The sequence below is a fragment of the Poeciliopsis prolifica genome, unplaced genomic scaffold, assembly GCF_027474105.1.
Source record: "Poeciliopsis prolifica strain line A6 unplaced genomic scaffold, Auburn_PproV2 SCAFFOLD127, whole genome shotgun sequence".
In the NCBI taxonomy this organism is placed as follows: Eukaryota; Metazoa; Chordata; class Actinopteri; order Cyprinodontiformes; family Poeciliidae; genus Poeciliopsis; species Poeciliopsis prolifica.
Window position 1 is genome coordinate 204509 of NW_026562502.1, and position 25492 is coordinate 230000.

At 49.0% G+C, this 25492-nt stretch overlaps 1 pseudogene; it reads right to left on the minus strand.

Moving 5' to 3' along the window:
• Positions 1–371: 371 nt before the first annotated feature.
• The window catches only part of LOC129355230 (sodium channel protein type 4 subunit alpha-like), a 112111-nt pseudogene continuing 86990 nt past the window's right edge, over positions 372–25492 (minus strand).

Genomic DNA, 25492 nt, shown 5'->3' on the forward strand with positions numbered 1-25492 from the left:
ACTTGGAACATCAACGACGTTTTACTAGGAAAGGATCTTTGTGAAATGCGCTGCTGTCTGTCAGGTCTGAGCCAGAAACGCAGACGGACCCGCCGGTCCTACGGCCGGTGAACGGTAAGGAGGCAGACCCTCCCGACGCCGCGGTGATAAATGACGGGTGATATCTGACCGGGTCAGACCGGTCAGAACCGAGCTCGTCATGTTTCGCTGCAGGCTGACGCCTCGTCTGTTGGCGGTTCTTCAGAATCTGCTTTCAGAAAAACGTTTTCCTTTCAGACTCCAATGGGAAAAGATTAAAGGTGTTGAATCTTCCTCTCTTCATCGTCCAGCTCTGGTTCCGGCTGATCCGACGGTCCTCAGCTTCGGTACATTCAGTGACAATCAGAACTTGTTCTCTTTGGGTTCCTGCTAAGGTTCTGTTTCCGTCTTCTGTCGGCTTCAGGCGGTTCTGTCTCTTCGCTGCCTTCGCCGGCCGGTTGTGCCGTGGCAGTGAGCGGCGGGACGTTTTCGGACGCGGCTCGCGTCACGCTGCTGTAGGACGGCGGCGATGAGGTGGAGGAGATGGTGGAGGAGCGCTCCACCCCCAGCAGACTGGACCCGTAGTTCTCCTTCATCATGGTGGCGATCAGCCCCCTTCTCCGGCGCGTCCTCCCCAAACATCACCTCGCCGCCCTCCTCGCCCTCGCTGCGGTCGTGCCGCGGCGTGGTGAACTGCCGGTACATGTAGGAGGCGGCCTTCATCTGGCGCCTCACCAGGTGGCGCCGATAGCACCTCTGGATGATGGTGGCCGACACGTCTTCCTGCTTGCGCCGCAGAGTCGTGGTGATCGGCTCGTAGGAAATCTTGGAAGGGTTGGAAATCATGAACTTCTCCTCCATCTGCTGCTTGAGGGCGTCCATCTCGCCCGACTCGCCCAGGACGCGCTTGGTGAAGGCGAACAGGATGTCCAGGCAGTGGATCTTGTCTCCGCTGACCATGGGCAGGTCCATGGAGATCAGCTTGATCTTGTTGGGCTTGCCGATGCGGAGAGGCTCCAGAAGAGAATCTGCAAAGTCCGACAGCTTGGAGTACTCTATGAACTGCGTGGCTTCCGGGTCGAACTTCTCCCAAACCTCGTAGAACATCTCGAAGTCGTCCTCGCTCAGCGGCTCGGTGCTCTCCTCCGTGGCCACGCTGAAGTTCTCCAGGATGATGGCGATGTACATGTTGACCACGATGAGGAAGGAGATGATGATGTAGGTGACGAAGAAGGTGATGCCCACCGACGGGTTCCCGCAGTTCCCCTTGACGGTGGTGCCGGTGTGGGGCAGGTGGGGGTCGCACTCCTCGGGGGAGTTGTTGAGGATGGGGCTGAGCAGACTGTCCCACCCTGCAGACGTGGTGATCTGGAACAAACACAGCATGCTGTTCCCAAACGTCTCAAAGTTAAACATGTCGTCGATGCCCCCCTGCCGCTTCACGTAGGCGAAGTTCGCCATGCCGAAGATGGCGTAGATGAACATGACGAGGAAGAGGAGCAGCCCGATGTTGAAGAGGGCAGGAAGTGACATCATGAGGGCGAACAGCAACGTCCGAATGCCCTTGGCTCCTCTGATGAGGCGCAGGATTCGGCCGATCCGGGCCAGTCGGATCACTCTGAAGAGAGTCGGCGACACAAAGTACTTCTCGATGATATCAGCGAGAACGATTCCTGAAAGACAAGAAGAAACCAAATGAAGTTGAGATGAACTGTCAGAAAATACACACACTGACCAAAACCAACCAGGAATCAGGATGAACGGTTGAGCTAACCGGAGTCCGGTTCGGCTTTGAGGTTTGAACCTAACCGACCTCTGACCTCTGGTCCTCCAAACCTGGGTCTGGTTCAGTTTGAATGTGAACGCCAAGTGGACCAGAAACGCTCCAAAAGCAGGAAGTGACTACACCGCAGGGCATTCTGGGTAAATCCAACCAAAGCTAACATTTAGCCTAGCGATAGCAGCAGAAATGGCTCCTGGTCTTCAGCCAAAGACTAAAGACAAATCACTAAACTCTGACGCCTCCATCTTGTTTCATCTGGTGAAACAGGAAGTTGCTCTCAGCATCTTCAGAGGTTTTAGTGTCGTTTTCCTGCAGTGGTTGTTGGTGCAGCGCCCCCACAGGCCAGGAGGGAAACAGGCTGGTTTGACTCAGAGAAGCTAGAGGTGGAGCAGATGTTCTGGTTCCAGTAGAACCGGGTCGATTGGACCGTCAGGAAAAAAACAGCCTAAAACAAAATATGTGACACCTGGATGAGGATCAGCGCTTTGCTTTCTGTGCTCTGCCAGGATGTAGGAGTTTAAGCATCACTCAGAGCATGTTTCTGATGAAGTAAAACTAAAACAGCACATTTCAGGTAACATAATAATCATCTGTCCTTCCTGGTGGGAATAACCGGGAATCTGTGAGTCTTCAGATGCTTTTATCTGGAGTCGATCTGTGAGCTGCTTCATGTAGAAACTCTCACTCCGTTCAGCGGCGACCCGTCGGGTTTACTGCAGCCTGAGTTACTGGTTCTGGAGGACTGAGTCGCCGCTCTCCTGCTACGAGCAAATCAGTCAGACGCTGTAATTCATCCATCTTCCCCTTGTTACCCCGGAGCGATAACAGGAGGAGGAGCTCTCTCACACACACACCACACACACACACACACACACACACACACACACACATACACACACACACACACACACACACACACACACACACATACACACACACACACACACGGTCTCAGGATCATGTTGTCTGGGTGTCACTGTAAGCTGCTGACGGTAAAGATGATGAACAGAACCGCGTCTGGAGACCAAACCAGCCAGTCCTTAAAAACACTTCAGTCCATAAATCTAACATTCCATCTTAAAATATCTTAAATTTATGGGTAAGCAATAAGTTGGCCTTAATGTCTATGTAATTTCTATGTAGTTTTTTTTTGTGGGATTTTTCTGTGCAAAGATACATTCATGTGACTTGAGATGGTTTCGGCTACCGGTAAATAGCTGCTAATGAACTCTTGCTTGCTAGTTAGTTAGGGTAAAGCTAACTACCAACAAGTGGCTTTTTCGCAGCCACTGTGGGGAAATGCAAATTTATTACCAGCTGGCTGGTTTATTCAGTCATTGATCTATTGATGTTGCCAACAAAACAGATCAATAGCTTTATGGACAGTTAGCTAAGTGGACCAATAGCTAAACAGTGAGTTAGCTAAACAATCCATTAGCTAAACATAGAGTTAGCTAAACGGAGAGTTAGCTAAACAGAGAGTTAGCTAAACAGAGAGTTAGCTAAACGGAGAGTTAGCTAAACAAACTGTTAGCTAAACAGTCAGCTGATGTTCACCATCTGAGGTTGATCTGGTTTCTGACCCGATCACTTGGCGATCATTGTTCAATCAGCCTCAGCCTTAAAGCGACAGCGCTCACCGACGATGGAGAGGATGACGACCACGAAGTCGAAGATGTTCCAGCCGACGGTGAAGAAGTAGCAGCGCAGCCCCATGATCTTGATGCTGCACTCGGTGGTGAAGACGACGATGAAGGCCAGGTTGATGTAGTAGAGGATCTTCTCCATCTGCGGCGACTGTTCGTCCGTCTCCACCATCATGGTGATCATGTTGAAGAGGATCAGAACCATGATGATGATGTCGAAGGCCTGCTTCCCCACCAGGTCGAAGAAGAAGCCCTGCAGGTCGTTCTGGAGACGGAGACAGACGGCGGCTCACAGACTGGTCCATTCAGCACCATCTTCCTGGTTCTGATCGGGTCTGATCGGGTCTGATCAGTCAGTGAAGATTAAAACGCCTAAAGGAGATTTTACCCAAACTAAACTCTGATCTTTAATTGGACAGAAGAAACTTTCCGAATAAAGATTCATTTCAGATCCTTTAAAGGAACAGTCAACGTGTGACAGAGTGGAAAAGGTCAAAGGTTAGGAAGCTTTTCTGAGGCACAGCATGTTTGTAAACCTCTGATTTTTGAAGTTTCTTCCACAGCAACATCTGATCTTCATCTGGGAAAAGTTGAGCTGAGAGAAACTGAATGTAAAATATTCAGAAAATGTGATTTTTATGAACTAAATTCATTTATTTCAGAAAATGTTCTCGTTCTGTTTCACAGCTGAGAAAATGTCTTGATAAATGTGAAATAATGTCGATTTTTTCCCTCAATATTAATTATTAACTTAAAACAAACTCATATTTCTTGCTGAAAATTTACTTTTATTTTACTAAGATATTTGTCCTAATAACTAATAACACGTGGAAGATTTTGTGTTTTGCAGTGAATCATTTCAATCATTTTCTGTTCCGTGTTTTTCAAACTCAGTTCCACCAGAGGGCGCCAGAGAGCCTCAAACAGGTAGAGGGAGGATGAAAACAAATGCAAAATTATTAAAAATCTGATAAATATTTTAATCAGAAATGATTTCAAACCTATAATGTACTAAATTGTATTCTGTTTTAAAATACAAATTAAAATAACTGATTGAAACATTATTGATCATCGTTCTGATTGGCTCAAATTCAAGCTAGCGTAGCATTTCAGCAAACAACATGTTAATTATTTCAAATCAAACTAATTTACTGGATTATCTAAACTTGTGATGAAGGTTACAGGCATCTGAATTCATTCTCAGCAGGAAAAATGGAACATTTTGATTTTCTCCATTCTGAACATAGCCTGAATTTGTGCTTTTATTGTGAAGGGCTGCTGGTACCAGGGGTCGGGGGATGGGCTTCTGCGGCTTCTTGGATCCCAGTTTCTTCATGGCGTTGTAATATTTCTTCTGCTCCTCCGTCATGAAGATATCCTGCCCTCCTAATTAAAATACACAGAAATAATTCAGTTATTTTTACTGAAACAACAAAAAAATCAGAAATTCTGAAATGAATCCAAGTCGTGTTTTGCTTGATGCTCATCTTTCGTTTCTGCTGGTTGAAGTTGTCGATGATGACTCCGATGAAGAGGTTGAGGGTGAAGAAGGAGCCGAAGATGATGAAGATGACGAAGTACAGGTACATGTAGAGATTGATCTCTTTGATCGGCTGCTCCTCCACCTGCAGCAGGAAACCAGCAGCTTCAAGAAACCATCAGGAGCCGCGGCCCGAAGCGTCCGGCTGCATCTCGCTCAATTTTCCTACATAGAACTCAAAAAACTTCTTCAATCTTTCATTTTACTTGTTCAGTTATGAAACAAGCAAAGCAGTTTCAGCAGAGAAGATCTGAGAATCACTGCAATTCAAACATAAAATGTTTCTCACATAAAAACAACAAACTGTGTCTGAAATGTTTCCATTTAGGATTTTTAAATTAAAATGCAGTGAGAATTTGACTCGCTGTGTTTTGATAACTGGATGTTTGTTGTTGTTTTTATTATCCAAATGAATAAAATTCCAAATAAAAGCCTCACGTTTCCATTGTGTTTGCTTTGAAAGTCCTGCTGTCAGTGAGAGCTTCACCCCAACATTGTTACTAAATGTGTTTCTGCATTAACTGATTCCTCAGCTATGATCATCCCTCTGAGGGCCTCAGGAGGCCCCCGGCCCGCAGTTTGAGCCCCCGGCTGCTGAATCGGCGTTCAGATCAGAGATCAGCGCTGACTTACGGCTCTGGAGTCCACGGCGGCGTACATGATGTCCATCCAGCCCTTAAAGGTTGCCTGGAAACAAAAACAACAAAATGAATGAAAACCTGAAGCCCACAGCATGAGGCTGCCACCACCGAGCCTCCCAGGCTGTTTGGTGTAAATCCTGCTGAAGCGGAGCGACGCCTGGACGACCGGGCGTCTAGTCGCCTGGCTTCCCACTTCATCTGAGCGGGTCAAGTGAGTTCCTCTGCATCGCCACGGCAACGCAGTGCTCATTTCCTGCAGCGGCGCATCAAAACGAAGGTCGACTTAGCAGCGATTTAACAGGACGAAAACTGCTGCCGAGGTCATCAATGAAGCAACATTAAAGCCATTTAAGGGCTTCCTTCCTGCCTCTGGGAGGGAGGAAGAGGAGGAGGAGGAAGGTTAAGGGAGGGGGGGCAGGTGGAGAACAGCGGAGGGAACGATGTGTGTGAAGGAACAGATCTGTTTAATGTGAGGGGGCGACTGGCGGCCGCCACTCTGAGCTGAAATCAGCTCCTCGCCGCAGGTTACCACCTGCCATTATTGTTACACTGTAAAAGATCACATCCTCAGATAATACAACTACGAAACATGAGAAACGGCGAAGCTGCTGCCTCCTCATCACTCCCATGATGCACCTGGACGGAGGTCACATGACCTGAGCTGACACCTGGATCAGCGGACACGGGTCAGAACCGCAAGAACAATTAACCCAAATCTACACAAAGACACTTTTCTAAAAAATTTATTGCAAAAGTTCATTAAGCTTAAAATGAAGTTTATGTGATTCTAACTCCCACCAGCAGGTGGCAGCGTGTCCAACTTCTACCCAGTTTTAACTCCCACCAGCAGGTGGCAGCGTGTCCAACTTCTACCTAGTTTTCTGTCTGAATGGATCAGCAAAGTGACAGAATCAGAACCGTCTGAGTCTGAGGAACTGAAACCTAAAACTTCATAACCAGCAGGACGACAAGAGACAGACTGTCCTCATCTTCATCACTGTCCTCACCTTCATCACTGTCCTCATCTTCAGCTGGGATGAAGACAATAATAGTGATGAAGATGATAATGGTGATGATGAAGATTATAATGGTGATGAAGATGATAATGATGATAATAGTGATGAAGATGATAATAGTGATGATGATGACAATAGTGATGAAGATGATAATAGTGATGATGATGTTGTTGTTCTGGTCTTTCTATCAAACTGTCATTTTTTACAGTGTGCAGAACTTTCCAGATGCTGATGGAAAGGTTGCCCCCGCCGACGGTTGCCGCGCCGACCGGCAGAACGCTGAGATGTGCTGAGGGACTCGTTGCCAGGGCGACGGGATTCTGACAAACTCTTGAGGTTTTCTGCAGGTCGAGCTGCTCATCTTCATCCTCATCTTCATCCTCATCTTCATCCTCATCTTCCTCCTCATCTTCATCCCTCTGACTCTCCTCTTCCTCCTCATCTTCCTCCTCATCTTCCTCCTCATCTTCATCCCTCTGACTCTCCTCTTCCTCCTCATCTTCATCCTCATCTTCCTCCTCATCTTCATCCCTCGGTCTCTCCTCTTCCTCCTCATCTTCATCCCTCTGTCTCTCCTCTTCCTCCTCATCTTCATCCCTCGGTCTCTCCTCTTCCTCCTCATCTTCATCCTCATCTTCATCCCTCTGACTCTCCTCTTCCTCCTCATCTTCATCCCTCTGTCTCTCCTCTTCCTCTCACTTTAAACCTTTAATCCTCTCAACTCGTCTCTCCAGCCCACATCCCCTCCGCTGGCTCCTTTCGCTCAGGTTATTATTTGAACCGTTTTCTTCTACCTGTAGATCCGTCGCTTCACCTGCCTCTAAAAATAAAAGCCTCTCCGACGCCTGAGGCGGGCGAGCGAGGAAGAGGAGGGAGGAAGGATCCTGACCGGTTTTATTCATGTTCCGTTAAACGGGAAATTATGGAGGGAGAAAAACAAAAACCAAGTTCAGAAAAATAGAAAAATTAAAGGAGTAAAAATCAAAAACGATCCTTCTAGTATTATTCATTTATAATTATTATTTATAAACATTTCTGGAAATGAAGTTTATTGGATATTTTGATTATCTGTTGACAATTATATTTTTAATTAAACAAATTGTAAAATTACATTAAAATAATTGTTTTCATATTTTTTTTTATAAAAAATAAACAATAATTTTTAATTAGCAATTCTAAGTTGAAAATAACAGTTTAAAATGATTATTTTTAAAGGTTATTCCATTAAAATAATTTGACAATTTTAACATAATTATTTTAATTAATTTCTTTACAAAATAATTTTGATAATTATCTTAAATGTTGTAAGAATTATTTTCATAGAAATAAAATAATATGAAATGAAACAATAAGGAGGCTCCAACTCAGTTTGATGGAAATGAAAGTTTAGCCTGATCAATCAGAATCGATCAATATAATGATCAACTGATGCAGCAAAATGATTTTATTGCATCATTTGATGAAAAGATGCAGAGGAAGAGGAAGGCCAAGAAACGAAAAGACAAGATGATGAGAGAGAAGAAATGATGGACCGGCTGCAGACCGGACCGGAGTCAGTCCGGTCCGGTCCGGTCCGGTCCGGTCCGGTCCAGCAGGAGTGGGCGGTTCGCCTCTGAATGCTCTAAAAACAGCTGTGATCTTTCGGAGCGCCTGCAGTTTCTCTCACTTCCTGTTGAGTCTGAATTCAGACCTGGAAGTGAAAAAACGAGGAAGGCTCTGATTTCCGCGGCGCTCGGCGGGAGCAGCTTTGTCCCGATTCAAACAGAAAGGTTAAAGGCACAAACACAAGCTGCAGGTGCAATCGGTTTGCTCCAGGAATTACCTCTTAAAGAGACGGTACGTCTCACCGTTGCCTGAGATCAATCATTTTTTACAGAGTATGTTCAGTGAAAGTTGAATCTTTTTCTCAGAAATGATAGAAATTGTGATGTGAATGTAAATCCAAACTGGACCGGGTTTTCAGTCAGCCCGGTCAGCGGTTCTGGTTCTGTGACGCTCACCACTTGCAGCAGAGCCAGGTATCCGGCGCCGACGTTGTCAAAGTTGACCTTGACCTTGGTCCAGTAGTGCTGCGAGGTGTCGTTGGCGGCGTCGCACTCGGACCGGTTGTTGATGAGCGAGGCGTCGTACACGAAGCCGGTCCGGTTGACGCAGCGGCCGAACTTCCCGGCGAAAAGGTTGACACCCATGATGCTGAAGATGAGCCAGAAGATCAGGCAGACCAGCAGCACGTTCATGATGGAGGGGATGGCGCCGATCAGGGCGTTCACCACCACCTGCACACAAACCGGACCGGGTCAGGGGGTCGCCTCGGGTCGCTCCGGGTCGCTCCGGGTCGCCCCGGGTCGCCCCGCGTCCAGACGGCAGAACGGCGCTCTGATGGTCAGGCGGAACCAGAAGTTCAGATATTTAAATTTAGAACCGAATGATTTTCATTAAGACAAAATATATCCAGCATTTCCTCAGAAACGCACTGTAAATAATGATCTGTTGGGTTCAGGGTGATGCTTGGTTTGGGTCGGCGTCCGTCCACCGGACCATCAGCGGGTCAGGAAGACATGCAGGTTTCAAACAACACAGAGAAGATGGATTCTTATCAGAGCTGATCTGAACATCAACAGTTTAACCTGAATGATGTTTTCATTCATTTAAAAATCATTTCAAACATTCTGAGTTCAAAATCTCAGAGTTCTGGTTCCATCTGCTCCAGTCGTTTCTACCATAATGCACCACAGGAACCCGAGCAGAGAGGAAGAGGAGGACGAAGGTTGATGTGGACCCGAGTCGACGGCGCCTGCAGAACTCACCTGTGAATGACTTTCCACTAATATTAATAATATTACAATTTTCAAATTATTTGATCTGATTTCAGGTCAGATTGTCGCTGTTAAGTTTTTATAGACAATAATATTTGGACTCGGTTCTGGAGGTTCTGCAGAACGCCGACCCGGTTCCACTCAGTAATACTGACTCCTGAAGAGACTCTGAATACTGACAGGAGAAACGATGGTTAGAATGACATGAGGGACGAGGGACAGGAGACGAGGATTCTGGGAAATATTCCTTATTTCAACACCTGAGAGATGAAACTGATTTATTCTGATAAATACAAAAAATCACATCAATCTCATCATTGATTGATTCATTGATGCATCTGCTGCGATTAGCAGTGACTTGGACGTGTTCAATTTGGATTTGAAGTGTCTGGATGAGAACCGGATCTGGATCAGAACTGGATCTGGATCAGAACCGGATCTGGATCAGAACCGGATCTGAATCAGAACCGGATCTGGATCAGGATCAGAACCGGATCTGGATCAGAACCGGATCTGGATCAGAACCGGATCTGAATTAGAACCGGATCTGAATCAGAACCGGATCTGGATCAGAACCGGATCTGAATCAAAACCGGATCGGAATCAGAACTGGATCTGGATCAGAACTGGATCTGGATCAGAACTGGATCTGGATCAGAACTGGATCTGAATTAGATCTGGATCTGGATGAGAACCGGTTCTGTAGAGTAAACTGCTGTCTGGTTTAATGACATAAAGTGAATTGATTAGCTCTTATTGACGATAATGAAACTAAAATCTGCATGAATGGTGTTTCTGGTGATCATCATGTTAACGCTCCAACAGACGGTTTCATGGTTCTTCGGTTCTCGTCCGAAGAACGAGGATCCTCCTCTTAGCAGAGGAGGAGCTGCTGGCAGCTGGTGCTCAGGTGTTGGCACATTAATACTGACTCTTACCCTCATGCCTTCAAATCTGGACAGGGCCCTGAGGGGCCGCAGGGCCCGCAGCGTCCGCAGGGACTTGATGGCCGCCAGGTCGGAGTAACCCAACGTGTTGGCCACCAGACTGACCAAGGAAACCTGGAGGACGAGCAGGGACAGGAGCAGGAAGAGGAAGAGACACAGAAGAGAGAGGAGGAGTTAGCGGCTCTTCTAACGCCGAGAGGAAGAGAGGAGGAGAAGAGGAGAAACGGAGCGCAGGGCGCCGCGGCGATCCAGGGGCGCTGCAGGCCAGAAACGTCTCGTTATTCACAGGAGGAAAGAAGCGCCGCTCAGCCAGTCTGAACGGACGAGTCCGGGATCCACACAGAGGAAACGTTTCAGGTTCTGATCCGCCCGAGACGTTTCCTCTGACGGAACCGCACAGAACCGGGCGGGTCAGCCGGTTCTTACCCTGATACCGGCGAAGCGGGACGCGGCCCGGAGAGGACGGAGAGCCCTGAACGTCCTGAGAACCCGCAGGTGGAGACCTGGTTCACCGGGAGGAACTGGGCCAGGTAGGCCAGAACTGAGATCTACGGGTCACACAGGGGTCACAGTGAGGTCAGAGAGGTCAGAGAGAGTTCACAGTGAGGTCAGAAAGAGTTCACAGTGAGGTCAGAGAGGTCCCAGAGGTCAGAGAGAGGTCACAGAGAGGTCAGAGAGAGGTCACAGAGAGGTCAGAGAGGTCAGAGAGAGTTCACAGAGAGGTCAGAGAGAGGTCACAGAGAGGTCAGAGAGGTCAGAGAGAGTTCACAGAGAGGTCAGAGAGAGGTCACAGAGAGGTCACACAGGGGTCACAGTGAGGTCAGAGAGGTCAGAGAGAGGTCACAGAGAGGTCAGAGAGAGGTCACAGAGAGGTCAGAGAGAGGTCACAGAGAGGTCAGAGAGAGGTCACAGTGAGGTCAGAGAGGTCAGAGAGAGGTCACAGAGTGGTCAGAGAGGTCCCGAGAGGTCACAGAGAGGTCACAGAGTGGTCAGAGAGGTCAGAGAGAGTTCACAGTGAGGTCAGAGAGGTCCCAGAGGTCAGAGAGAGGTCACAGCGAGGTCAGAGAGAGGTCACAGAAAGGTCACAGAGAGGTCAGGGAGAGGTCTAAGGTCAGGTAAAGCAGAGCTGCTCAAATACAGGATTTATTAAACCAAACTGGCAGATAGATGCTTTTAACAGGACTTTGATTAGACAACATCTGTCTTTACACCTCATTAATACAACAACAACAATAATAATAATAATAATAATAATAACAATAATAATAATAATAATAATAATAATAATAATAATAATACAGCGCCCCCATATCTAATCGTTTCTTTAAGATCTGCAGCTGATCAGTTTCCATTCAGGTTCATCGATCTTCATGTGTTTCATCTTCAACACATGAAGATAAAAACTGAAGAAAATCTGCAGCACAAAGTTCCACAGGGATGTTTCTAGGATTCCTTCTTATTTAAATAAAATGATTTAAAAACCTTCAGAGCCTCAAGAGCAAACAGGAGGATGGAGCCAAACTTACTGAAACTGACGCCATGTTTGAAAGAGAGAGAGAGAGGGAGCGGGCGAGCTGCAGGCTGCGTGTTTCAGCTGAGTCAGCAGGATGTCGGGGCGTTTTAACAGCGGAGCCGAGAGAATCCACTCATTGTTCAGGTCTCCAGTTAAACCCATTAAAACCCTCAAGTTTAACTCCAACATGCTGGTTTCTGAAACCTTAAGACTTTCACATCCTCCATCAGGAAACAACACACTCCGTCCCTGCTGTCCCGTTTTCACAGATCTCTCTCTCTCTCTCACACACACACATATCCACACACACACACATATCCACACACACCACACACACACACACACACACACACACACACACACACACACACACACACACAACACACACCACACAGTGACGGAGCAGGCGATGTCTTACATCGACGATGAGGAAGTCCAGCCAGCACCAGTAGTTGGTGAAGTACTTCTTGAATCCGTAGGCGAGCCATTTGAGCGCCATCTCCAGGATGAAGATGTAGGTGAAGATCTTGTCAGCATATTCGAGCACCACCTTGACGACCCTTCTCTGCTCGATGTAGATGTCCTCGAAGGCCTGTAGGGGGCGATAAGGGGAGAAAGGTCAAGTCAAATTTAACGCATTGCGTCCTGTACAGCAGGACCAAGATGGCGGCCGCTGACCAGAGCTCCCGAGCTGAGAAGGATCATGAAGATGATGAAGGACTCGAACCAGCTGTGCTCTACGATCTGGTAGCAGGTCTTCCTCGTTCTCCACCACATCTGTCCCAGACCCGCCGTGGTGTCGATGTCACAGCACCGGAACCGGGACACGCACACTGCAGGCGACAGGAAGCAGAACCGCGCATCAGACAGGAGGTTTCAGAAGCTGAGGCAACCCGTCCGCTTTCCCCCTCGGGTCACATTAGAAACCAGGACAGGAGAAACTTGTCACAGCGGGTGGATCAGGGTGGATCAGGGTGGATCGGGGTGGATCAGGGTGGATCTGGGTGGATCAGGGTGGATCGGGGTGGATCGGGGTGGATCAGGGTGGATCGGGGTGGATCAGGGTGGATCAGGGTGGATCGGGGTGGGTGGATCAGGGTGGATCAGGGTGGATCGGGTGGATCAGGGTGGATCGGGTGGATCAGGGTGGATCGGGGTGGATCGGGGTGGATCAGGGTGGATCGGGGTGGATCGGGGTGGATCGGGGTGGGTGGATCAGGGTGGATCGGGGTGGGTGGATCAGGGTGGATCAGGGTGGATCGGGTGGATCAGGTGGATCAGGGTGGATCGGGGTGGATCGGGGTGGATCAGGGTGGATCAGGGTGGATCGGGGTGGATCAGGGTGGATCAGGGTGGATCGGGGTGGGTGGATCAGGGTGGATCAGGGTGGATCGGGGTGGATCGGGGTGGGTGGATCAGGGTGGATCAGGGTGGATCGGGGTGGATCAGGGTGGATCAGGGTGGATCAGGGTGGATCAGGGCGGGTGATCTGAGGCTGAAAAACACTAAAACTCACTGAGGAATTCTTATTCATTTCTAGAACAAACATCTTGTTATAAACGAAGTGATGTGTCAGTGGAACTGGTCGTTTTTCATCCATATTAAGCAACTATTTATTTAAAACAAAGTCCCATAAAGTCACTTCTACTTTAGTTTTGTCTTATTTTAAGTGAAGTCAGATATTAAGTCCAGGAACCAGAGCAGGATTCCTGGTTTTGAGTGTAAATGTTTGCTGCTGTTGCGTAACGTGTGGCTCTGAGACAGATGTTGAGCTCCAGGTTGTCCGTAATGAAGCTCCCTGTGTGTGTTTGGGTGAAATGAAGCGACGAAGGCAGCAGATTGGAGATCTCTCATCAACTTCCTCCTCGTTTTCTGAGCTGAACTGACGGCAGGACGGTGAAGCCGACAGGAAAAACACATTCGATGTTCATCACGTCTCTTCCAAACGGTAATCGGACCCGATGGAGCAAAATAAGATCACAGATCAGGAGGAAAATCTGAGGAATAAACTTTAAAAGTTTCCCATTTTGACTTTTTATTTAGTCCCACTTTGCTCTGCGTCGATAAAATCTAAGTGTCTGAAAGCAGCGCATCGATCAACCTCTGAGAATAACGGCTGATCTTGATAGACGCGGCTGATGGATGCTGGAAGCGAAGCAGCGATGGTCACTCTGCTGATAACGAGGCTCGGGTTTTCACTCCGACCGGCCGACCGCGTCTGAAAGCTGGTCTTTAACCAGATCTGATCGATGTGTCAACAACAATCAGGACGGCATGAAACTCAGAGTCAGGATGGGGAGAGTGATTGCTGAGTGGTGCTGAGAGGCCCGCGGGCCGCGACGATGATGGAGTCGAGCTGACAGGAAGGACGCTCAGAGAGTGAGAGGATGAGGCTGGAAAAACCCGACAAGGCGACACGTGAAGAAGAGACGACATGAGATCAGGAACGACAGCAGCTGGAGGACGGAGCCCTGAGGGACGCCTCCCTGATCGTCCTCCATCATGAGCCAGTGAGTAACGTGAAGTCAAACACCGAGGTTCAGAGAAAATCCAAATCCGTTTGCCGAGTCAGAGTCCGGTCCAGTTGGTGACCTCTGGTTCTGGGTTCGGTTGAACTCTGGTTCAGTTTGAATGTGAATGCCACGCGGACCGGAGAGCGCTCCAAAAGCAGGAAGTGGAAATATTTTAGAAGCGATGCAGCGTGGCAGGAGACGCTGAGCGGATCTGTGCAGGTCGGTCAGCATCGTGACCTTTGCAGGTCGGTCAGCATCGTGACCTTTGCAGGTCGGTCAGCATCGTGACCTTTTGTGACCTTTGCAGGTCGGTCAGCATCGTGACCTTTGCAGGTCGTCAGCATCGTGACCTTTGCAGGTCGGTCATCATCGTGACCTTTGCAGGTCGGTCAGCATCGTGACCTTTGCAGTCGGTAGCATCGTGACCTTTGCAGGTCGGTCAGCATCGTGACCTTTGCAGGTCGGTCAGCATCGTGACCTTTGCAGGTCGGTCAGCATCGTGACCTTTGCAGGTCGGTCAGCATCGTGACCTTTGCAGGTCGGTCAGCATCGTGACCTTTGCAGGTCGGTCAGCATCGTGACCTTTGCAGGTCGGTCAGCATCATGACCTTTGCAGGTCGGTCAGCATCGTGACCTTTTGTGACCTTTGCAGGTCGGTCAGCATCGTGACCTTTGCAGGTCGGTCAGCATCGTGACCTTTGCAGGTCGGTCAGCATCATGACCTTTGCAGGTCGGTCAGCATCGTGACCTTTGCAGGTCGGTCAGCATCGTGACCTTTGCAGGTCGGTCAGTATCGTGACCTTTGCAGGTCGGTCAGCATCGTGACCTTTGCAGGTCGGTCAGCATCGTGACCTTTGCAGGTCGGTCAGCATCGTGACCTTTTGTGACCTTTGCAGGTCGGTCAGCATTGTGACCTTTTGTGACCTTTGCAGGTCGGTCAGCATCGTGACCTTTGCAGGTCGGTCAGCATCGTGACCTTTGCAGGTCGGTCAGCATCGTGACCTTTGCAGGTCGGTCAGCATCGTGACCTTTTGTGACCTTTGCAGGTTGGTCACTCGCTCCCTGGACGCTGTGAGGGAGTGTTATAGTGGGGAGTGATGGACGGCTGCAGCAGATGATGATGGCGCTGCTCCTCTCCGCTCTGATTGCAGCGTCTGCCTGTAATTACAGCTCTGATTACTCGGCTTTCTGCTTCCATGGAGACTAAAAGGCTCTTCCTGATCTGTAATCCGACCCAGACAGAGAGGAAACCCCTCAGCTTTCAACCGGCTCTAATGATTCAAACTGAACGCAGCTCTGAACGCCTCGATGGGCCAGACGACGTATTGATCTGCTATTGATCTGCTATTGATCCGCCATCCAACCACCATCCATCCAAAATGCAACCAGAACCGTTTGGATCCAACTCTAATTAACAATGAAACAAATAAAGTCCATCAGTTCAGGCGGTTCGTTAAGATCAACACTTTTTATTTCTAGTCAGATAAAAATGACTGCAGACTCATAAAAAACTTTTGACAGTGATTTCATGTGAACAGAACCTCATCTATCCAGAGACGTTTACTGAAAATCAGATTAAATTCATGAAACCTGGAGGAATTTAATGTGAGTTCATGTTCGAGTTACTGACAACAAAACAGTTTTTGTTTTTTCAGACTGGATTCCTTTAATCAGGCAAACGCTCCACACCGTATTTAGTTTTGGTTTTATGTCATTTATTAATGTTTATATTTATAAACTTAGCTTAACAGAAATAATTCATATTCTAGTTTTTTGTAATCATTTTCCTCCCAGGTGGTAAAATCTTCCCAGTGAAGCCCGGCTGATCGATGGCTGCGTTTTGTGCTGTTTTGTGCTGGCGCTCACTGCATGAACTGTGCAGGTTATATAAGCCGGGCTGCAGGCCGGAGCGCAGCAGCATCCAGATGCATAATGCAGCGGTCGTGACCTCACACTCCGAGGTGTTCTCAGATTAGAAACGGCTTCATTTGCTTCTCATTTGAAATTTAATTCTCTGACTTCACATGTTCAGATCAGCCACTCAGAAACTTTCAGACGTTTTTTCTTTGCAGTTTTCCAGAGAAACAGCAGAAGTTTTTCAGGAGGCGCCTGGTTTCGTTGCTCGAGGGCACAGCGGCAGCCGGACTCCGGAGGCTCCACCTGAAAACGGGAGGCCCCACTCTGCCCACTGAGGCAGAAACACTCCCACTCCCACTCTGTGGGCATCACAACATTAACCAATGAGCTGGCATTTAGACGGCTAATGAGGCGGCTAACGCGGCGCGGCGTGTCGGCGCTGATCAGAGGGTTAAACCTGCTCCTTCTGGCTGGAGGAGGCTGAGGGTGAAATAATGACTGCCTGTGTTAGACGGTGAATTCAGGGCTTTGCTGCCCAGCTGTGTGCCTGATAAAAATACATTTCTACTGGAAGAAAGTGCGGCTGAAGCAGCAACCTGCTGATGGAGGAGTGAATAGAAAACGACCTCCTCTGTGGTTTCCTTTCTCCTCCGGAGGAACGCCAAAGAAAAGTGTTCCCTTTGCACATTTTACTTCTAGCTCAGTGACGGCGCAGTGAAAGGGAAAAAAGGGCAGCACACACGTTGTTGGAACTGCAGCGGAGGTGGAAATTAAAATTCCATTTTTCAGCTTTATCTGCCTCAGCAGTGGCACGTGTGGCGAAGGAAAGCTCTTTATTATTGACAGGAAGGATTTAATCCAGCAAACCGGAGCGGTTCCGCCAGAATAAAGACCCAGAACGACTCCGTCCGGGTCGCCGTAAACATCCACTACTGTTCAGGTAGTTTAACCTGCAGCACAAATCTGCTTTAATTAGAATAATTCCTGCAGAAAAATCTGCTAAAATATCACTAGAAAACACTGCTGCATCGATTTGATCAATTTTAGACTATATAGTAGATTTAACAACGTTAGCAAATTGTTTCATATTCTATAAAACATTTGCAGCTAATTTAACTCAACATTAACCTGCTGCCTTGAAAACTAAACGGAAAAGTTTTTATGCTTAGAAAGAGACGTCGACTAAACGTTGTTTTTAACTTCTGATAGATTATTGATGATGAATGATGAGTTGTTGTAACTTAGTTCTGTCATTTGGAGACTTTAAAGGACCTGTTTGTGGTGATTACTGCCACCTGGTGTCCAAGCAGCAGAATAACTTGGTAACAGGGGAACCTGCAGGTCTGGGGAGTAAAATCAGATTCTTTTTGTTTCCATGTGGATGAAACGTTTTGCTGGTTTGGAACCAACATTTCAGAAAAAGCTTTGAGTGACAAGGTTTTAACTCGTCGTGTTTCTTCTTCTGCTGTCAGGCGTTTGTTTCTAATGAGGATATTCATCTGAGACATTTTCTTCTGCTGCTGTTTTATGACAAACTGAGCGGTTCTGTTACTCCCTCCAGCTGATGGTGTTTCCTCCTGCATGCAGGCCGAAGGTCTCTGCCTCCATCTTTCTGCCCGGCGCCTCCGGCTCGTCGGCGCCTCCCGGTGGGCCGAGGTTCTTCTCTGTGCAGAACCATAATAATAATGAGCGCAGGCGCGGCGGCGTGCTCTCGGTCTTCCTGACAGCTAGGAGGAGCCGCAGGGAGAAACGCTGCTGGTTCTGACCGGACCACACTGGACCATGCCAGGAACAAAGATGGCCGTGTTGGGAGAAACTCTGGATCTGTTGGCTGTGAGCAGGCGGTGGCGCCGCTGAGCTCCAGGATTACATAACGTCCTGAAAAAACCTGGAAAAGGTCGGCGCTCCGGCGCCATCTGGCAGCTCGCAGACCTCAGCGGCTCCAGCGGCTAAATATAACACAGAGCTCTCAGGAGAATACGGTGAACCCACAGAATCCGGACCGGACCTTCCACTGATCAGCCGGTTAACGTGACCCGGTAGAACCTGGAGGTCCGTAGTGGAGGAACCACAGGTCCATACTGGCTGCTGGAGCCTCATGTTGGTCAACTGTACCGTCTGACCAGATCCTGATGAAAACAGGAATCAACTGGACTCTGTGGTTCTGTCCAACGGTTCTGGACTTCAGAACCACAGCATGACCCCTCCCCACCGTGCCTGGTCCAACATGTGTCCGGGGACATCGTCCCAGGAGTCTCGTCCCCCTCCTGCTGCTGACTGCAGGCCGGCGGCCATCTTGTTTCTAGAAAGATGGGGCAGCCAGACGTTCAGGGTCACGACCTTTAACCTTAGACCTGCTAACTGAGGCCTGTAGATAGAGATTTCTCTGGAGAATAATGGATGACCTTTGACCCTTCCCAGGTGGTCGGTTCGTCGTCTCACTTCAGGAAGCCGACGGTTCGGTCTGTAGCACTGGACTGATGTTTGTCCTGATGTTTCAGGGCGATGACGGCGTTTATGATCGGACCCGACATGAGGACCGGCGGACCAGGCCAGCACCGGTTCTGTGGCTCAAACCCAAAAGGCTCCCTGGATGTTTGACCTCCAGCTGCTCCTGCAGCTGCCAGACTCTTCCTGGCCTCCTTCTGCAGCCAGCTGCCTGCAGGAGCGGCGCTGAGTCAGCAGACTGGTGCTACTGGTCCGGTCTGAGCGGCCGGCGCTGAGTCAGCCCAGCTGCTCGCTGGAGGTCCGGATCAGCTGGTGCCGGCGAGACGGAACGTGAAGCTGCTGTCCTTCCAGCAGGTAGATCCAAACGTCTCCATCCTCTGCGATTCTTCAGCGTTTCAGCGGAGAAGAGCCGACCTTCCTGTCGGCGCTCCGGCGGCCGATCCGGGTCCAGCCGATCCGGGTCCAGCCGATCCGGGTCCAGCCGATCCGGGTCCAGCCGATGACAAATGTCCGCCTGCTGCGAAGGACTGTGCTGAATCAGGGAGACGCCGCGGTGTTGGGACGGAGCTGATGGACGATCCGTCTTCTAAATGAATCAAAGCACATCTGCTGCTTGGCACCAGAACCGTCCCGACGCCAGCAGCGCTTTGTTCCTGCCTCCGCTCGGTTTTATGCTTCTGACCTTTTTGTGCGTCCGACTGCTGGCTGCGCTTCACGGCTTCAGCTCCGAGTCCTGGAGCCCAAACTGAAACATTCGTGTTAGAATGAAGAGGAACCAGTTTGAAGCTGCAGGAAACTGAAATGAAATGAATCATTTTCAGGGTTTTTCTCCACAGAACCTGATGAAACAGTTACAGTTCATATCTATCCGTGTTTCACATCTTTAATTAGATTTAAATACAGAAATCAACACTGCAAAAACACTAAACAGTTTTGGTTTAATTTCTACTACAAATATTTAAAATCACTTGAAATAAAACAAAAGTGAACTACAGATAACTATTAATATTAATATCAGTCACTTAAGTTTAGCTTTAGAACTAGAAACTTTAGTGTTTAATATTTGTATTAAATGTTGGAGACATTAAGGTTTATAAAGTCTGTCTGTTTCTGTTTCTTTAACCGGGTTCTAATGAATTTGTGAGATTAAATCAGGAAGTGTGTTCCTGCGTCTGATTGGTTCCTCCAGCAGTGTGTGACGTCCAGAACCAGCCGGTCCTGCCGGATGGATCCAGGTCGGAGAGCGGCACCTCGGTGCCGGTGATGGAGGTTCTGCAGGTGTTCGGCTCCGTTTGCGCCGCTTTGTTCTTCACTGAGGGTTTTCCAGCTGGCTGTCCTCATTGTTTCTTCCTCTCGGGGGTTTATGAGTAATAAGCTTGAGAGGCTCATCTAAATTCCTGAATTTGTTGAGTTTTATCGCTGTGTGGTCGTTCAGGCTGCTGCTGCCGCGCGGATCGGATCCACGCTGACAAATCTCTGCGCTCCGGGAGGAAAGCGGCTGAGTCAGGAAGGAAGCAAGGTGTTTGCTTTTCACCTGGGCCGTCACAAGGAAACCATAAATCTAGTGTGAAAGTATCGGGCCAAGCGGGGGGATGTGGACGGGGAAACTTTCAGTGGCTGCAGAACAAACTGAGCTGCGACAAACCGCAGGCCGGGCAGGAAGTGATGATGTAATCTGGGTAATTAGGCAGCAGGCGACCGCGGCTGCAGTCTGTCGCCTCTTTACATCACCGATGTTTGTCAGCTTCCTGAAAACGGGCCGGAGCAACAGAAGGAGCGGCGGAAAACAGAAACCAGAAGCAAAGAAGCAAAGAGCTGGAGCAGATTGGTAGATCATGGAACAACAAGCTGCAGGTTCTGGTTCTGGTTCTGGTTGGTCTGCTGCTGATGACTGAACTGGTTGTTCTGGGTTTTATTTCTGGGTGTCAGACTGAGAGGGGGATGAATATAAATCCATGTCAACTGCTACGAATTGTGAATTGTTACAGATTTTATGAATTATTAACCATGATGTTTGTTCAAATCTGTGATACACATGTGATTCATGTGTTCATGTGATTCATGTGTTCATGTGTTCATGTGATTCATGTGATTCATGTGTTCATGTGATTCATGTGTTCATGTGTTCATGTGATTCATATGATTCATGTGTTCATGTGATTCATGTGATTCATGTGTTCATGTGTTCATGTGATTCATGTGTTCATGTGATTCATGTGTTCATTCCTCAGTAGAGACTTCATGATGGAAAAGCCAAAGATGAAATAACTGTTGTATCACAGGCCAGATTTTGCCTTCCTGTGGGTTTTTCAGTCGCGGCTAACAGCAGCAGATCGTCTGCGTAGAAACAGCGGTGACCTTTGCTGAACCTGATGAAGGTCATCCATCAGGTTTACTGGTTGTTGTTACCGCGGTTACCGCTCAGCGTCTGAGACAAATGTCTGCTGGAGGAAAGCGGCTGAGTCAGGAAGTACCAAGGTGTTTGCTTCTCACCTGGGTTAGTAGGAACACAGTCATAAATCTACGGTGAGAGTTTTGGGCCAAGTGGTGGAGGTACTGGGGGTTCTGGGGGGGGACTGGGGGTTCTGGGGGGGACTGGGGGGGGGGATGTGCTGAAGGTGAGACGATGCGCGGGATAGACCTTCACAGACTCAATAATAAAAACACTCATCGCTCTCTGAGGATTTGCAGCAACTTTTCTGTTTGGAGTTTGTTTTAGTTTCATCTGTTTGTCCTGGATTCTCAAACGCCGACGCAGCTTATTGTTGATTAATATCTGTAACTCTGGCTGCCGGCTGCTCCAGAGATAGAAAACTGGAGAGGACAACAATAACGCAAAAGGTTTTTCTGAACCGAATGGATCCAAAATCCTCCAGAAAATATTAGAAAGAGGCAAAAACACATCAGAGACACAATGTCAGCTGGAATCAACCATCAGAGACATTTTGTTAAAGGTTGATGATAATAAATCATTTTTGGATCAACTCATATTTATGAGTTTGTGTGAATTGGACAGACCTGCAGCGCCCTGCAGTCCAGGTGGGTGTGTTCTGCAGAACCGGGCCGGTTCCTACCGTCAGGGAAGCAGTTGTCCGGGTCCATGGCCTCTTCGGCCAGCTCTGAGTACTCGTCCTCTTCCTCGCCAGGCTTCCTCAGGTCCACTGTGCTGCCCTCTGATAGGCTGATTTCTTCTTTCTGCTGGAGAACCACAGCAACCATGTGATGAGCTGATCGGGTCAGAACCCGGTCCGGACCGGGCCAGGACTCGGTCCGGATCGGGTTCAGACCCGGTTTCTACCAGCCTGGCTCCAGCCTGAATTACTTCAGTATTTGTGTTATAAACTTCTTATCCTGTTTCTGAGCCCAGACCCGCTTCGTTTCCCTGCAGAATGAGTCAGAACCGTTCAGAACCGGCAGGATTCCTGGCAGCACCACACAGAACCTTCAGCTTCCAAAGCACAGGAAAACCACCGTCTGTCCACTTAAAACCAGGACAACAGGAAACCCCCCAAACCCCGCCGCATCAATCCCAGCTGACTTTAAAAGTCCCAGTTTGCTGAGCATCATGGGAGTTTAACTCCACAAAGAGACGATGGAGGGATGAGATCCTGCTGAGGACGGAGGGAGAGAAATCTGGACGGGCCGTCTTTTGTCTGGACAAAGAAACGGCAGAGACCTTCCTGTGTGTGTGTGTGTGTGCGTGTGTGTGTGTGTGTGTGTGTGTGTGTGTGTGTGTGTGTGTGTGTGTGTGTGTGTGTGTGTGTGTGTGTGGGTGTGTGTGAACAGGTGAGCTAACTACCTGAGTCAACAGCCACTCATGAATACATTCAGAGCCTGAGAACAGAGAGCAGCGACTGTGACAAATGCCAGCAGCCTTGGACACAAACGCAGGCAGAGGTGAAGCCAAACACACACACACACACACACACACACACACACACACACACACACACACACACACACACACACACACACACACACACCCTCTCTCTCTAATCTCTGACACACACGCTCCCAGAGTCGTGCACAGCAGGGTGCATAATGCCGCCTGCTGACAGCTAAATGTCTGTAATGAGGAGTTTAAATGTATTTCAGTTTGTGGATCCGAGCCACAAGAAAACGGAGGACCGGTCCGGTTCAGGGACAGAACCGGAGGAACCGGAGTTCTGCGGGCCGACCCAAACAGAGAGCAACCAGCTCATATGAAATGCATGAGAACCTTCATCCCTTATTGATCGTTTTCCTCCTGATGGTCCGGTTGACCTGAGTTAGCTTAGCGTTAGCACCTCACCAACCGGACCGGACTTTCTAAACGGACTGGAGTTGGGTTGAACTGGTGGGACTGCGAATAATTCTGCCTGATCCGGTCCTGGATCCGGTTCTGACAGTAAACCCAAATGAATTTAAAGGCTGTTCCTGTGCGTCGGGTCCAACAGGAAGTGATTGATTATTGATTAGAAGTTATAAAGGTGTGGTGGGCGGAGCCTGCTGCTCCGCTCTGACCACCAACAATAAATCGCCGTCCTTTTGTCCTCAGGTAAAAACGCAGCGTTGGCTCATTATCCGTCACCATGGAAACAGATGCTCATTTCCCACATCCATCTTTTCTTAAAGGGACAGCGCAGCGCTAACAGGCGCAGCGCTAACAAGCGCAGAGCTAACAAGCACAGAGCAACATCCGTCAGAGCGACGGTTTCTGCTGAGACAGAAAACGGGACGTCGTTCATCTAAACCACAGAAGAAGAAAAACAAGCAGCAGCTCAGAGACGGACGGAGACAGACGGTCCAGTTAGACCCAGAATCTGATCAGCAGAACCAACAGAACCGGGACAGAGCCGGGACAGAACCGGCTGCTGGGACAGAGCCGGGACAGAACCGGCTGCTGGGACAGAGCCGGGACAGAACCGGCTGCTGGGACAGAACCTGGACAGAACCGGAAAAGATTTCAGCCAAAGGAGAATTTAAAAATTTATGATCAAATAAATGAATATTAATAACCTAAAAAATGAGAAAATAAAAAATGTTTAGGTTCTGTTTGTATTTAATGCCTTGGTTCTGGTTCTGGTTCTGGTCCAGGTCAGGGTTTCTCTGTTCTGATGGTTTTGATGTTCCTCACAGAGACGAATCAAAGCCTCCACCTGCGGCTGCGACACCTGCAGAGGTCAAAGGTCATCACAGCCTCACTGAGTCACTTCCAGTGCAGAAACACGGCGGGTCCGGTCCAAACCGGGCCAGAACCTGCTGGGTTTCATGTTCCAGCTCTTATTTCATAGAAAAAGGTCTGGAGAGTGGTTCCGTTTGGTTCCGTTTGGTTTGTTTGGTTCTGTTTGGTTCTGTTTGGTTCTGTTTGGTTCCGTTTGGTTCCGTTTGGTTCGGTTTGGTTCCGTTTGGTTCTGTTTGGTTTTCTGTTGGTTCTGTTTGGTTCCGTTTGGTTCCGTTTGGTTCGGTTTGGTTCTGTTTGGTTCTGTTTGGTTCTGTTTCTCTGCTCTGCGTTTCTTTTTCAGTCCAAACTAAAGTAAAAATCATCAAACTATTGAAACTGAGGAACAGAACCGGACTGTAACTCTGACCAGAACCTATCAGAACCGACACCCAGATGGCCGATGCTCTGCTCGCTCAGCGGACCCGTTCCCGGAGTCGGAACCGCAGCTGAACCGGGCCGCTGACTCATCCCCTCCAGCAGCAGCGCCGCTCACTGCCTATTTGGGTCAGAACCGGGCGGCGCTCACCGTCTCAGAGCATTTTTCACCCTCAGGCTGCTGATCCAGCGAGCAGCACTCAGACAAAGCGGCGTGAAGAATCTGCGTGTCAGAACTTTCCGGTCTGGACCCAAACGGAGCAGCTGGAGAACCTGCCTTCATTTATCCTCTGCAGGAACAATAATAGGTTCTGATGACGCTGGAACACCGGGCCGCCGCAGCTGCAGAACCTCTGAGGAGCTACAGCGAGATCCCACCAGAACCGCCCCGGACCAGAACCGCCCCGGACCAGAACCGCCGGACCAGAACCGCGCCGGAATATACACTCAAACAGCTGAAATCCTGCAGAAACCACCTGAACCAGAACATCCTGCTGGGCCCGACGGACTCGGACCGAGTCAGCACAGAACACATGCACGACACAAATCAGTCACTTCCTGTTAGGAACACACACACTTCCTGCTGCTTCGCTGCTACACACAACCAGCAGGAACCGGCGCCGGAATCGGCGCCGCTGCGTTCCCCGGAACCGGCGCTGAAATGATTCTGAGTTGGGATGGAGAAATGTAATCCAGACTTCTCTGGAGATTCATCCTCCAGACCAACATCAGAAACGTCTGATCAATCACCAGCTGATCAATCACTAGCTGATCAATCACCAGCTGATCAATCACCAGCTGATCATTCACCAGCTGATCAATCACCAGCTGATCAATCACCAGCTGATCATCACCAGTTGATCATGCAGGAGGTTCATCAGTTTCATTGTTTATCTGCAGGGGTCGGGTCGGGTCGGGTCGGGTTCTCACCTCCTCCTCTCTCTCCTCGTCTCCCTCTGATCCCTCGCTCTGCTCCTCCTGACCCTCCTCCTCTTCCTCATCCTCCTCTTCCTCAGGGAACTCCACGTCGGACTCTCCGGGGGCGATGGGAACGCTGATGGTCAGGTTGGGGTTGGTCATGTAGCTGTCGTCCTCCGGAACCACGTACTTCTCCACATGGGGCCTGGAACAGTCGGGTCAGGTCGGTTCTGGTTCTGTCCAGACCCAAACTCTGTG